The sequence below is a fragment of the Spinacia oleracea genome, chromosome 3, assembly GCF_020520425.1.
Source record: "Spinacia oleracea cultivar Varoflay chromosome 3, BTI_SOV_V1, whole genome shotgun sequence".
Classification (NCBI taxonomy): domain Eukaryota; kingdom Viridiplantae; phylum Streptophyta; class Magnoliopsida; order Caryophyllales; family Amaranthaceae; genus Spinacia; species Spinacia oleracea.
Window position 1 is genome coordinate 38,276,706 of NC_079489.1, and position 15,549 is coordinate 38,292,254.

Consider the following 15,549-nt stretch of genomic DNA (forward strand, 5'->3'; position numbering starts at 1 on the left):
TCTGACGTAATTTCCTAAATAGTATTTTAGGTTGTCCATATTTAGGGGAAGTGCTGCCGAAATTTTTAATAACTAATTAAGTTTATGGGTCTTGATTAGTGTCTTTGAGATAGGCTAAACCCGTGATTAATACTTGAAGTGGTAGAGTGAAAGTTTGTTTAGCAGGATTTAAAGTTGTAATTACATTGAGTTTGTTTAAATTAAGACTAAGTGTGTTTAGGAAGCAGCTTGTTAAGGGCGGGCTGTTACAATAATTCAACAAAGTTCTTTGAAATCGGCGTAATTCTTAACAAGTTTAACGAAATTTTTCATCATATTTTTTTTGAAACTCAACTTATTTAGGTTGAATTTCATGCTCTAAACATTCGTAATTCATGTTCTAAACTGTGACAACTTATGTTCTAAAATCTCGTACTTCATGTTCTAATTAGCTGTGATAATTCATATTCTAAAATCTCACACTTCATGTTCTAAATTGTGACAATTCATGTTCTAAAATTTGCTGAGTATTTGTTCATCAAGTTATAATTTAGATTCTTCTTTATTTTTTATCCCAAATTATGTGAAATTTGAAGGCCCGTTTTTTCTACTCAAGTTCTTTACATTCCACTTTTTTCTACATAAAAACACTCTTTCTCTTCCTCAAATAGAACCCATTAAAGTTGTAAGCTCAAACTCAATATAGTTATTTAAATTCACATAATCTTAACATCACATCATAAACATGATGGAATAAATTACTCCAATGATGAAAGAATAGAGAGAAAGAGGATGAGATAAACACATGAATGGATATCTTTTTCTTTGAATTAAGGATAATTTTACAATAACCACAACAATTTTATAGTCACTATAATCTTTAAATCTGAACCATTGATATTTAACATTAAATTCAATCCATCCATTTAGTTGACAAAACCAAAAACAAACGAATATATTAACTAAAAGACTAAAAATAAATAAAAAAATAAAAAACTACGACTAGCACAGAGTGATGTGAAATGACAGTTAATTAAATTTTACATTTCTTCTTCAACCCTTTATTATTGATTTGTTTAATTTTTTTTATTTTGGCGTCCTTAATTATATTGTAGCTCTGGCTATTTTTATTTCTTGAAATTCCAAGAAACTCATACTCCTTTTCTTTTTTCCAGGGATAGATTGATAATGATGCATAATATTTCCTTAAAGAATGTTTATCAATTAATTTGATGGAAGAAGAAGGGAGAATGATAATTACTCTTTCATTAATGAACAATTTGATTGTTAATAAAACACAACCATGAGTATTCAACTGTAGACGTTAATGGAGATTTGTTTATTTGGAGATTAATCTGCAAGCAGTCTTTTCTTTTGTTCATATTAAACGGAGAAAAAATTATTTCTAATTAAAATTTTGTTAATAAATATAGTTTATAATTTTCTTAAATTATTTTTTTAAGTCAAACTGGTGAATGGCCGTGATTGGTTCTTTAAGAATAAAGGGTCAAGATTGAAGACTATTATAGTGGCTACATATTCTTTGTAGCCATTGAAAAACCTTCCTTGAATTAATATGAAAAATGCTAATTATAGTTCAGATGTGGAAGATTATATGCAAATATCCTAACACTTATAAAGCCTTGAACTTCTTTTACTATTCACCTAATAGTGCACTTACTATTTTACCCCTATTTTGTGCCTTAATTTATTTTTTTGTCTTATTCTTATTAACAGTGTGGGGACAATTATGCCCTTGCCATCTCGCTACTATTTGTCTCCTTTTTTTCTTTTCTTTTTTCCTCTTTTGCCTTTCTTCATCCTTTTGTTGGCAACCAACAATTTATTCCATCGAATTTCTCCCGTCACTCTTTCTAACCTAACTTTCCTTCGCCCTGTCGTATCAATGACATAAATATTATAAACGTTTGTATAATTTCATATTATTAATTACATGCGAACTTTAGCATTGTTTTCTAACATTTAACGTAAATTTGTAAATGTCAGTCTTTACATAACATTTCTGCAAAATAAGTTTGTATACCTTGGGGATCGTGCGCGCTAGCGCATGGTCCAACAACTAGTTATAACAAAATTTTAAATAATTTGAAAATTAAAGACGAGTTCAATTTGAAGAAATGTGGGAAATTTGGAGAGAGAAAATAGAGGAAGCAAAGTTGACAGAACATACAACGTGTTCTGAAATACATGCAACATGTTCTAAAAAATATACATCATTGTTCTAAACAAACATAAATCATGTTCAAGGACATAAAATATGTTCTAATTGTATAAGAAAATTATGTTTATTTAAAACATTGCCATTAACCAACGCGACTAATCATGCGGTTAGATCCATCCTAATCCAATAGCCTAGATTCATTCTTAAGTCTTATTTCCTAGGAAGTAAATAGCAAAGTAGTTGTTTGGTTGACATGAGCATAGGAAGTGGGAAGTTACTTACCTAGTAACTTCCCCAAAATGGGGGAAGTTACTTACCTAGTCCCCCTTAGGTAAGTAGAACTTCCCATGGGAATTCTAACTTCCTATGCTCAACTAAACAAGAGCACCCAATTTCTAGGAAGTTACAACTTACAACACATGGGAATTGCAAATATAAGGGAAATATAACTTCCCAAGTGCAACCAAACATCACCTTATAGGAAGTTGTTTTCACACGTATTTCGATCAATACATTTATATGATTAATTACTTACCTGCATGTATTAAAAGCTTGGTTAAGGAGTGCCAACCCATTTGGATAGGATGCAAATTCATCAAGCTTTCCCAGGATTGTCGTATGTACTCGTAGCATGTTGGGTTGACATCCTAATTAGCGAAATCAAATTTTTAATGTCATAAATTTAACTGATGATTCAAGCACATACGGTATACTATGTGCTAATTTGTAGCAAAAAAAATCCAACGAACTTGAATTAAATAATAAATTTAGCAAATAAATAAATACTCGACTAATAAATAAACAAAATACTCCGTATATAGATGATTCAGTATTTTCAAGCTAACATGCTTACATTATATATTGGTCTCACTTGGTGTGACACTTCCAAATTTAATTCCAATGGTCTTTAATTAAGTTTTTGGACAAATAGTTTTTATACTTGAGTAAGTCTTAAACTAATGGTATGTAATTCAATGTAATGTACGTAGTACTCCCTCCCTAATTATTAGGAATCACATATAGTCGGGCACGGTTATTAAAGAAAAATAGTATAATGAAATAAAATAATAAAGCAAGTGAGCATTTTGTTCAAGTAAAACAAGTAGGGAACATTAACTTTGGTGGGGTGGTTTTTAAAATAAATTGTTTAATGTGGTGGTGGGTTATAGGGTAAAGTAGATATATAATTTAATTAGATGGTGGGGTAGAAAAGTTACTACAAATGAAAGTGTGACTCCTAATAAATTACGGCCGGAAATGATAGTTGTCATTCTTAATAAATTACAGAGGGAGTATCATGTATGGACAAGGAAATGCCTTGAAATCTTTGCTGACAGTTAAACAGTATTCATGTCCCGGGCTACTGTTGCCATAGTAAGATAACGGAGATGATGACGCAAGGGCTCCAATAGCGATCTCTGGATATTTCAGTCGGAACCATGTCGCTAACGCTGGTTTAAAAAAAATAAGGCTTAAATTAACCTAATATATAATATTATGTAGTTCGTTTTATTTAATCCTTATTAGTCAATATAAAGTTGAAATCAAATATATTAGTATTTATACTCGTGATATAAAGTCTACGCAAAATAATACTTTTGGATAATTACATTTTTCTTGTACACGTCATTTATTGTAGAAATTTTGTTAGAATACTATTTTTTTTCCTCCGTGTAGAACATGGAGAAGTAAGAGGCCACCATGTTGAGATTCCTCTTTTTCGTTGTCTTATTCCTGTTCTTATTACGGAGTAAATATAAGAAAATACAAAATCAAACAGATTTTTGAGAATTATTAACTATACACGGAGAAATAAAATTTGATTTATACCTCCACCATAGCCCATACCAACGACAATGATAGGCGAGTTATGAACGGATAGGTTTACTTTCAAGCTTTGAATAATGTCCGCAAAATCTTGTAAAGACTGCTCCGTAGTTAGAAAGTCTCTGACCCGATGATCTTTCATAGCCGATTCTATTGAGCGCAACGGTATTGAATCACCATAAAAACGATGCTAAAAAGAAATTAAGAAAGTGTATTAAAAAATACATCTTTTGCTCAAACATAATTATTACATCTACTCCACAGATAATGACACGTACTAATTTCGCTAGTTTATAAAGCCAAATAAATGAATATTATTTTAAAGAATTGAGAAAATCAAGAAATTAATATATAGATGAATTACTCCGTATAATTTGTACTATGTTTAAACTACCTCAATATAAATTAGCAGGGCCTTAAATTCGATTGCGCAAAGGTTTAAAATATCGTATTCATCGATGGAGTAAGGGTCGGTTTTCATATCTCCCAACAGAGCGAAAATGGGAGCCCCCAACTTCGCCCCAGACCACTGATTGTTGTTGACAACCAATTTTTGTTGGAATGTGATGTTGTTATGTGGGTGAAAGTGATCTAGTTTTTGGTTGTATTTATACACTTTCAAGTTCCCGTCACAATCAATAATAAGGGAGAAAAACACACCAACAAAAACTAAGATGTTGTTCTACATTGCGGCCATGAAAAAACCGAAAAAAGAAATATGTGAGAGTACAGAGTGCCAAATGGGATTGTACTGTAGAACCGTAGAAAGTGAGAGATGGAGGTTGCTGGCGAAGGAATAGTGATTGATTTTGTTAGCTTCACTCCTACTTTATTATTGTACTGCCGACTCATAGTCATACACTCATACAAGAGAGATAACACTATTACATAAAAGTATTTTATCGTACTCAGCTTTCCTGTTGAAAAGGGTGTGCAAGGTTCCCCTTTACACAAGGCCCCACAGGTAGAAGCAAATTGAATGGCCTAAAACCAACTTCTTTTTCAATTCATTTATAACAATAATAATCGTGTATATGGGACTACGTTCAAAAATCCAATTCTTCGTTTTCAAGAGAACCCAAGAATCGGGACACATTAAAGATAGTACAAATTAAATCATTGTATACATTCTCTTATTCTTATTAGCATTATTGACTTAAGAACTACAACAACCACACATACACCAAATCAGTGGCGGAGCCAGGATTTTTTTTGCGGGGTGTCGGCAGTTGCGTTCCCAGGATTTTTAGTGTGTTGTGTTTGGTTATTTTCCACAACACACAATATATTACTAAAAAAATGTATCGTCCTAAAATTAATAAATATTCATATTACAATCAATACGTACAAAATTATTAGAATTATTCTGTACGGGTTAAATATGCATGATGAAAAGAATAACTTAATTTAAGAGAATGGGTATTTAAATTCAAAACTCTAAGAGACAAGTTATTTCAAAAGACTGGTCTCTTAGGGTTATTCCTCATAATTATTCAAAATTCTAAGAGACCGTTGTTTCAAAAGGTTGGTCTCTTAGGATTATTCCTAGAGTACACGGGATTTCTTATATGCGCAGTTGTTATTTTTAGTATAACCTATGAGATCGGTTCTGTTAAATAACAGGTCTCTTTGCTCTCAGCTCTAAGTTATTTTTTTTCCAATTTTTCTTTGGGGGGTCCACCTACTTGGCTCCGCCACTGCACCAAATCAACACTGATGCATTTACAATCAGATATTAATAACAATAATTCTTCAACCACGCGATACCAATTGATACTTGTAGACGCCTACATTTGGTCTCTAGCTAGAAGCGATAAGTTCGATGATGAAACAAAACATCCACTTAGCAAACGCAATCCTGATCGACGAACATTCTAAGACTGACTGACTCATTACCCAAACCCAAAGTTTCTATTTATAGTAGCTGCTATTTATAGTAGTTGCATCTCTAAGTATCGGCTAAAATAGTAAAACCTTCCAAGATAGATTTATGTCAAAGGAATTTTAATTGCATTCCAATTAAAATTCTAAAGCATATAGGAATTTTAGTTGCACTCCAATTAATTTCCTAGAAAAGATTGAAAAGCATTAAGGAATTTTGGTTGCATTCTAATTAAATTCATAGTGTCCTACAAAATAGATAAAAGGATTAAAATAGAGTTTTAGTTGAATAAACTGAAAATAATGATTAAAAGAGTTTTAATACGGCATGAAACCGAATAAAAATCCAAATAAAAAGAGATAAAACGCATGAAAACAAATTTGTGCTCAAGAAATCTCTTGCGCACAGGGCCCAACGCAGCTAATCTCTCACGCCAACATTCATGCGCAATAATATTCTCGCGCACATATCCTAATTCAACTCAAAAACAAACTCTGGAACATTTCTGACGCCCAAGTGTTGTGCGCGAAAGATTTCTTGCGCCCACTTGCTTTTCAACGTACATCAAATTCCAACAGTTCCTATATTCAATGACACGTATTTCCTATAAATAGGGCCTTAAATCAGCCGAGTAAATGGCACCAAATCATAATCTCATACTATACCCAAGCCATAAGCCTAAGCCTAAGTTCTCTATACGTTTTCACTATCATCCCCATACACTCGGAATGAAGGAAATAATGGCCTTGGTCCAAGTATGCATTCAATGCTAAGTCTAATAAATGCGGTTCAGTATTAATTAATTATACAAGTTAATAATTCAGTGAGATCAAGTGAACAGTATGCCTAGCTTGAGGCCGCTTCAGTTCAAGTGGAATTAATAATATTAATCCACATCTTATTCTTGAGTGAACCCGTAGGGTCACACAAATAGTACGTGAACGGATCAGTATTTAAGTGAGTTAAATACTCCATTTATGGATATTCGAAATCGACGGATCTCGGTTCCAGTGGGAGCTGAAATCGTCAAAAAGGCAAATTATGAATACTCCGGAAACGATGATATTGCCGGAAATGGAAATATGGATCGTATCGGAATATAAATATTATCCAAGTCGTAGATGTTGCCGGAAATGGAAACATGGTACGTATCTGAAAATATTATCGGAAATGGAAATATTGCCGGAATCGGAAATATTTCCGGAAACGGAAATATTGTCGGAATCGGAAATATTATCGGAATCGAAAAATAATTCCGGAATCGGAAATATTAAATATTTGTTCGAAACGGAAGTTAATTCCGGAATCGGAAATATTAAATATTGTTCGAATCGGAAATGAATTCCGGAATCGGAAAATTAATCGGAAGCGCGTCGTACGAAATAAACATCGGACGAGCTTTGCTAGACGCAAGGCCCAGCACGAAGCCAGGCCTGCGCCTAGCAAGCCCATGCGCGCAAGGAAGCAAGGCAGCCCGCCAGCATCGCAAGGCCCAACCAAGCAAAACGCAAGGCCAGGCCCAAGCGAGGCCAACAGGCTGGCACGCCCACTCGTGGGCTGCAGCGCTGTGGGCCGAGCACTCCGCGCGCGGGCGCGCCCAACGCCCCTCGTGGGCTGTGCGTGCGTGTGTGCGTTGAGTTCGTGCATGCATCGAATCCTTAAGCGATTAGGATTAGATTAAAGATTAATTTCCTAAAGCTACTAGAGTTAGTTGTTGAATTAAACATTAACTTAATAGTTTTAATTAATATCTAATTCTAATAGGATTAGATTAGTTGAAACCTAGTAGGCTTCTAGTTCCGATAATCCTACCCTATAAATAGGTGATGGCATTCACAATTTATAAACACATCAATTCAAGTATTCATATAGTTTTAAGGTTAAAACTAAAGTCAATAATTTTCCACAAATTATATTCGAATAACATAATACCTTAGGTTGAATTCTAGTTAATTAAATCTAAGGCGGATCAGAACGTGCTGTGGACTATCTACGGAGGGACGACACTTGGAGTCCTAAACTTGTTCTTGTTCGGTTCGGGAGCATCTAGGGAAGGCACGCTTCGAATGTATGCATCCTAAATTATGCTATGTTATGTGGCAATTAATTTGGATTCCTGGCTTTATGGTTTTTACGCATGAAATATATATGTTTTATATTTGTCATAACCTAACAGTGGTATCACGAGCCTCTAATTAATTCCATAATCAATTATAGTTAACATGGTTAAATTTTATAAATTTTCAATGAATTAAAGGGGTGATTAATTTCGATTTTTGTAATTAATTGCAAATTCGTGCGATTATTTAATTATATGTTCGCAGAATTTTCGGCAGTTTAGTCAATAATGGTCGGAATCGTATAATTTTATAGTGAATTTCGCATGTAAACGGCGTTTTAAAATTTTGACTAAAATCAAAGATTTGATGCCGAATCCAGAATTCCCAAATTCGAATTCCGTATTTAAATTATATTATTATTATTGGTTTTGATTAATTAAAATGCTGGGATCGGTTATGAACACTGAATTTTGATGATTTGTATGTTTGAATTATTGAAGAATGTTTTGAATTAAAATATTATAATTTTCAGATTTGAAGTATATATTAAAGCTTCAATTTTTATTAGTTTTTATGGTTTTAATTACAAACTATGATTAGAGTTTTAATCTAAGCCTTATGGGCGATTGATTAGCATAATTAGATGATGAATTTAATTATGATAATCAATTATATTTTTCAGAATATTGTAAAGACTTAAAACGTCGACTTTTAATGGTTTTATACATGAAAATAAATTAATTTCATGCTAGGGTTTTAAACTATTGATTGAGACTATTATTTTTATTAATGAACGATTAAGTTCTGATTAATTCAAGTGTTTTAAAACTAAACAAAGTTGCTGGAAATTTAGTAAACCTGGATAATAATTAAGTTTCATTATTTTAATTATAGGAGTTGATTTCTAGCTTTGAGTCGTGATTCGCACAGTGGCCCTTGTACTTAGGTATTCCAGGTACGTACAAGTATAGGGCGACCACACCATTTGTCAAGGACATTACATGATTGTTGTTGATGTGAATTATGTGGATTCATATTTGTTTTGGTGAACGATCATGTGAATTATTATAATGGAATTATTGAATTATTGGTTGAACAAGCATGTTGGGATTATTATGAGTATGAATTTCATTGTTAGTCATGTTGTTCAATATTTATGCATGTATGGTTGTTTCACATGCAAGGGATGAATTATTTATTGTTATGCTATTGTATGGGATGTCTAGCATACTTTTGAGCCAATTATCCGTACCACGTTGTACTATTGATTTTACCACATGTGAAGGGTTAGCTCACGTAAGCCACCGCACATGTAGGGTTCAGCTGGGAATATAGTGTATGAAATGAATTAGGATTTGTCGTGCAAGGGCACAACCCTCATGTTAATAGGCATGATGTAGAATCTCACTTTTGTGAGAAGGAACCTGGTAGTAATTTCATTGTGTCTTGCTTTGTTGATCACAAGTCCTAAAAGATTAAAATGAGATCGTTTTTGTTGTCGTTTATTAATTGTATGTATGTAAGTGTGTTCGAGTCTCGAGTTCGCCTTAATAAAATATTAATAAACGTAAAGTGCAACCAGAACAAGCTTCAAAACTCTTGGAACGTATATACCTCGAGTATGAACAATGGGGGGAGACTTGACGGAAAGCTTGATCTCCTACTAATGATACAAGACGTTGTTTCATTCATATTATGCGCTGGAATTCCGTCGGTATGGCCCGACACTCGGTATGGTCCGATATTTATTATTTATTATTTGGTGTATGGTTGGCTCCCAATACCCTTCCTTTATGGAATATTCTTTTGGCCCGTTCGAAGCTTATTCTAATTAAATTGTGAGTCAAGAGTCGAGTCAAGAGTCGAGTCTTGTATTCATGATTTGCTTGTTATTTATTAAATGGCTTTTGCATGTTGATTAGTACTTAGAGAGTGATGCATGTTTATAGTTTTATTTTACTCTAGCCTTGTAAGTACTCAGCTTTTTGCTGACTACGTGATTTGTGTCTTTTGGTCACGGCCTTTGCCTTAATGACCCTATGATGATCCATCATTTGCACTTGCATTGTTGGGAGTAGAATAATATAGCAGGTTGGTAGATCGAAGTACGATGGAAATCATGTGGCTTGGGATGATTGAGAGAGTTGCATGCTTTCGTACTTTAAAACTATTTTATCTATACTTTAATTATGTGTTGAATTTGTTGAACTTTTAATACTTTGGTTTTTGGGCCGTTACGGTTCCAACTTGTAGGAGGCCTCGATAATTTATTATTTATGTTTTTGAAAAGTTAGTTGACATTAAATTCCGCTGCGTAATTCAGGTACTAGCCTTAACCGTTATCACGGTGGCGGTAATACTTTAGTAATTCCTTTATTTTAAGTTGGAAAATGGTTTTATAAAAGCAAGGAATTATTAGGGTAACCCACTTTTCTCGTGTCAGGTTCCTGCCATGTCAGATTTTTCCATATCCGATTTCTCTATTTCGACTATACTATTTAAGATTGTTAAAAGAGAAATTTCAAAACAATCCCCTTGATCGGCATATCAAGTGACATTCTCGTAATCATAATGAACAAATATACAATCTAAAAATTGCAATGTACCGTCTATTTGTTATATATATATATATATATATATATATATATATATATATATATATATATATATATATATATATATATATATATATATATATATATATATATATATATATATATATATATATATTATATATATATATATATATATAATCAGGATCTGGTGAGAACCACCCCTTAACATGAGAACTGAGAACTAATCTCAGTCGTTGATCAATTGAATCTAATGGCTGTAAAGCTAGCTACCCGAAATTTTGAAATAAATAAGGGTTAATGGTAATTTACCCGCGTTGAATGACCTCCCCCAACTCCTCAATTTTCAGAATTTCTTTCCCTCTCTTCCTCCCTCCTCCCCTGCGAATTCTCTCACTCTCTCTCTCTTTCAATCTCTTCCTCTTCGTTTCCTCCGTTGCTTAGGTAATTCCCTTTTCAATTTTTATTTTCGAACAAGTGAAATTAGGGTTTTTAGTTCTTATTCGTTTGTTGATGTTGTGTTTACTTTTTATTTATTTTGTGTTTACTTTTTGTCGATGTTGTGTTTACTTTTCATTATTTTTTGTTTACTTTTATCCGATGTTGTGTTTACTTTTTCTAATCTTGTGTTTACTTTATGTCGATATTGTGTTTACTTTTTATTATATTGTGTTTACTTCTACTCGATGTTGTGTTTACTTTTTTTGATCTTGTGTTTACTTTCTGTCGATGTTGCGTTTACTTTTGATTATATTGTGTTTACTTTTACTCGATGTTGTGTTTACTTTTTCCGATCTTGTGTTTACTTTCTGTCGATATTGTGTTTACTTTTATTGATCTTATGTTTACTTTTCGTCCGTTTTGTTTTAATCTAACAACTATCAGAGGTTCTCATTATAAGGGAGGTTATATATATATATATATATATATATATAAAATATATATAAGATCAAAGGAGGCGTATTTGCAGAATAAGTAAAGCGCCGCGTAGGAAATCCAATGATTTCGACCAATAAAAAATAAGATTTCAAAATTATATTTATATATATAAAGAAAACATATTTGCAGAATTATTAAAGCGCCACGTAGGAAATCTAATAATTTCGGCCAATGAAAAATCGATTTTTAATTTACTTTTGTATTAAAAAAATCGAGTACCACGTAGATAATTAATTAGGTGGCACATATATATTTTAATTAATTAATTACTAATATATACAACTCCACCCAAAATCAAACACTCTAATAATTAAAAAATAAATCTAAAATAAAATTCATCCAAAGTCAAACACTAATCTAAAATAAAATTCAATCCAAAATCAAGCACTATTCCAATAATAGAGCGTCACGTAGGAAATCTAACGATTTCGGCCAATAAAAAATAAGATTTTCAAATTATTTTTGAATTAAAAAAGATGGGTGCCACGTAGATAAATATTTAGGTGTCACGTATACATTTTATTAATTAATTACTAGTATTACGCATATAAAACTTCATCCAAAACACAAACACTCTAATAATTAAAAAATAAATCTAAAATGAAATTCAATCCAAAATTAATCTAATATATACTAACTCCGTTCCTTAATGTTCTTTACGCTTTGAAATATGTGTCCAAAGTATGAAAACTTTGATCATGGATTCTCACTATTTTATACATCAAAATGTTATAATTTAAGATCTTGTTAGATTTGTCTCGTTATGTATTTTCAAAATATCAAATTTTTATAATTTTTTCACACACGAAAATGGATATATAAGTCAATAAATATTGCATTGAAGTCCGTGCAAATAGTAACCGTAAAGAACATTAAGGAACGGAGGTAGTATAATATTTAAAATATAGCAGTTGGTATATATAGGAGTTTTATTTTAACTTAACAATTAATAGAATCCGTGCAGAATGAGTCTACATCGAACATCATGTACTGCTATGTACCAGAAGTGATATGTACTGCTATGTATTACTAAGTAATTACTAGTTAATTAATTTAATAAGAATTAATTATTAAATAAATCTCATTTATCTATAAAAAAAAATCACGTTTGAGCTACCTCCTTCAATTCCCCCAACCTTCTCTTCTATTCTGCCTCCTTCTCTCCATTGATATTTTCCATAATCAAATATTGGGTTTGCCCAAATTACAAATCAGATATAATTTGAAAATTTATCTTCATATTCTGGTCTAATTAATAGAATTTTTCATTCTCTTCGACAAGATATTGGCTGCCCGCCTCTTCGGCAAAATTGTGGTTCCAAATAGGCAGAATTCAACAATATATGGTCATTAAGGTAATTTATTTGTTTGCTCTTCTTATAATCACACTAAAACCCTAATCTGCATTTTGAAATACGAGTCAATTTTGGTGTAGCGCAGTGTAGGGCTTCTATTGTTCCTGTGGTCTCTCATACATCGCTTAATTCAAGGTATGAATTCGATTTTTTCCTCTGCAAATTATTGATTCATTGATATCTCTATATGCAATTTGACCTATAAATTGTGAAATTAGGTTTTTTTTATTTTTTATTATATCATCTTCAGTAAGGGTCTGTTATATTATGGTAATGGTTTTTTTTTTTTTTTTTTTTTTTTTTCCAGTTGACAATATTGCATTTCAGGAAGAAGATGTCTAAATTTCCAATAATTTATTATAATTGCCAAAAATATGATATTCTTTTGACCGTGATAACATCAATTTAATTATTAAATTTTGTTTTCCATTGACGAATTATTGTGTTCATATGTTAGATATGTTGTGCAGATGTATGTATTTCACTATTTTGTATGAATTGAATAAGCGCAAGAATGCAGTAGTTCAAATGCATGATATGATTGAATGTTTCTCTGGCATACTTGATGATTCAATTCATTTTTATGTTGAACTTAGCTATCTTTATGTTTATTCTACTTTAAACTTAAAGATGGTACATAATGAACTTATTCTCTAATGTTAGTTGGTGTATATGTAGGTACATTATGAACTAAATGGTGTAGTGGAGGAAGAATGATATGATAATTGAAATGCAATTCTTGGCAATTACTTAGTAATCTTTTTAGAGTTTTTTATTTTTATTTTATTCTTTGATGAGGTTACATTTAGGTGAATTCCTTAATTATTTTGGTGAAGCTTTGTCTTCAAGATCGGACAATAATGTAAATAAAGTATAGATCTTTTCTAATGGAATAAGAGTTTTTATTATCATTTAATTTTGTTAGTGTTGTAATTATTTATTTGTTATGAACATTATATATTTACCTCGATAAATAAAATAGTGCAGTGATTCAAATGGGAAACAAGTGGGTTGCATTAGATAAATAATACGGTTTTTTCATGAAATGCCCCTAAGCTTTGCAATAATGCACCAAATACCCCTGCGCGTTTCAAAATTCATAGAATACCCCTATTTAAACTTAAAGTGCACCAAATGCCCTTGGATTTAACGGCCGTTAGTACTCCGTTAACGTTAATTTACGTTTATGCCCTTATTCACCCAATATTCTACATTTTAACTTAAAAAAAAAAAAAAATCTTATTTCTTCTCTCTCCTCTCATCTCCTCTGTTGTTTCTGGCCCTTCTTAAATACTCGCCCCTCTTCTTCTTCTTCATCGTTTCTCTTCTCCCCTCACCCTCCTCTCTCCTCTCAATCTCACATCTCTTTTTCCTGGGTATCAAAATGGTGAACCCAACCACAATTTTTCCTTCTTCAAACCATCTTCATCAAACATCAATTGCTAACTCAAATCCCCAAATAATCGAACCCAAATTTTCTAGTGAATTGAAATCGTGAATTGAAGTTTGATGAAGAAGGGGAGGTTTAAGCCGATGACGAAGGACGGAGAACAAAAATAGATAGAGTAGAGAACATAGAGGCTAGCGCAACAATTAAGAGAGAATACATAACTAAATCGAGGGAGCATATGAAATTAGAGGAGATTTTGGAGCAACATTTGTTTTTCAGATTTTGATTTTCGTTGCTTTTCCTATTTTAGATTTTGGATCTGAGTTCTTCGTGAGCATAGAATAGCAGCGGCAGCAGCAAGGGGCGAAAAACAGCAGAATTTCGGTAGATTAGAGAGAGATTGTAGACACTGGAATTCGAATTTGTAGTTTAGATTTTTCGATTTTAGGAATTAAACTCTCAAAATTTAATGTTCTCTTCTTCAATATTATGGGTTTTTGTGTTTGAAGGCTGTGTATGTTTCATGGTTGCTCCTGCTGTGTATGTGGTGAAGGATGTGTATGTGTTGTAGTCATTCTGCAGGTTCTGGTTTCTGCAGGTTCTCTGCAAGCTCTCCCTTTCTGCTTGATGCTGCTGTGCAATACTATGGTCTTTGTATCAGGTGTTTGACCTGGTTTTGGTTGTGCTGCTGCTGTGAAGTTCTTGTGTGCAGGGTGCCCAGTTAAGGCTGGTTTTGAACACCTGGTTTTGGTTTTGCTGCTGCTGTGCAGTCCTTGTGTGCAGGATGTCCAGTTAAGGCTGTGGTTTGCTTGCTTACTGGTTTGCTTCCCAGCTGCTGATGTTGTGTTTATGCTTGTTTGTTCTTTGCTGCTCTGGTTCTGCTGGTTGTTTTGCAGTCCGAGTGGCTTGTAATTAATGTTTTTTTGTGTTTTAGTTAGGGATGCGGTTGTGCTCCCCTTGCTGTTTGTTTCCTTGTTATTTGGGTTTGTTCTTAACTGGTTTCTACCATTTTGGTAATAAAATTTGCCTTATTTACCAAAAAAAATATTATGGGTTTTGTTCTTCAATTTTCAGATGTATTGATCTTCAATTTTGGGCTTCAAATTCATTTATTAATGGTATAAGCTGTTTGGGTATTTGGTGCAAAAAACTTTATAAATAGATGTGTATTATGCAAAAAGTTTATAAATAGGTGTATTTGGTGAATTATAAACATGACTTAACGGAGGACTAACGGAAAGTCATAATAGGGGTATTTGATGAACAGTTCAGAAAAAATAGGGGTATTCTATGAATTTTGAAACGCGCAAGGGTATTTGGTGCATTATTGCAAACCTTAGGGGCATTTCATGAAAAAACCGT

The 15,549-nt window shown here is 32.5% G+C and overlaps 1 long non-coding RNA gene across 1 annotated transcript; it reads left to right on the forward strand.

Annotated features, from left to right (window-relative positions):
- Positions 1-12,544: 12,544 nt before the first annotated feature.
- LOC110775767 (uncharacterized) lies at positions 12,545-13,800 on the forward strand. The gene is made up of 3 exons (XR_002529875.2): positions 12,545-12,797; positions 12,883-12,932; positions 13,476-13,800. It is a non-coding gene; the product is annotated as an uncharacterized lncRNA (long non-coding RNA).
- The last annotated feature ends 1,749 nt before the right edge of the window (positions 13,801-15,549 follow it).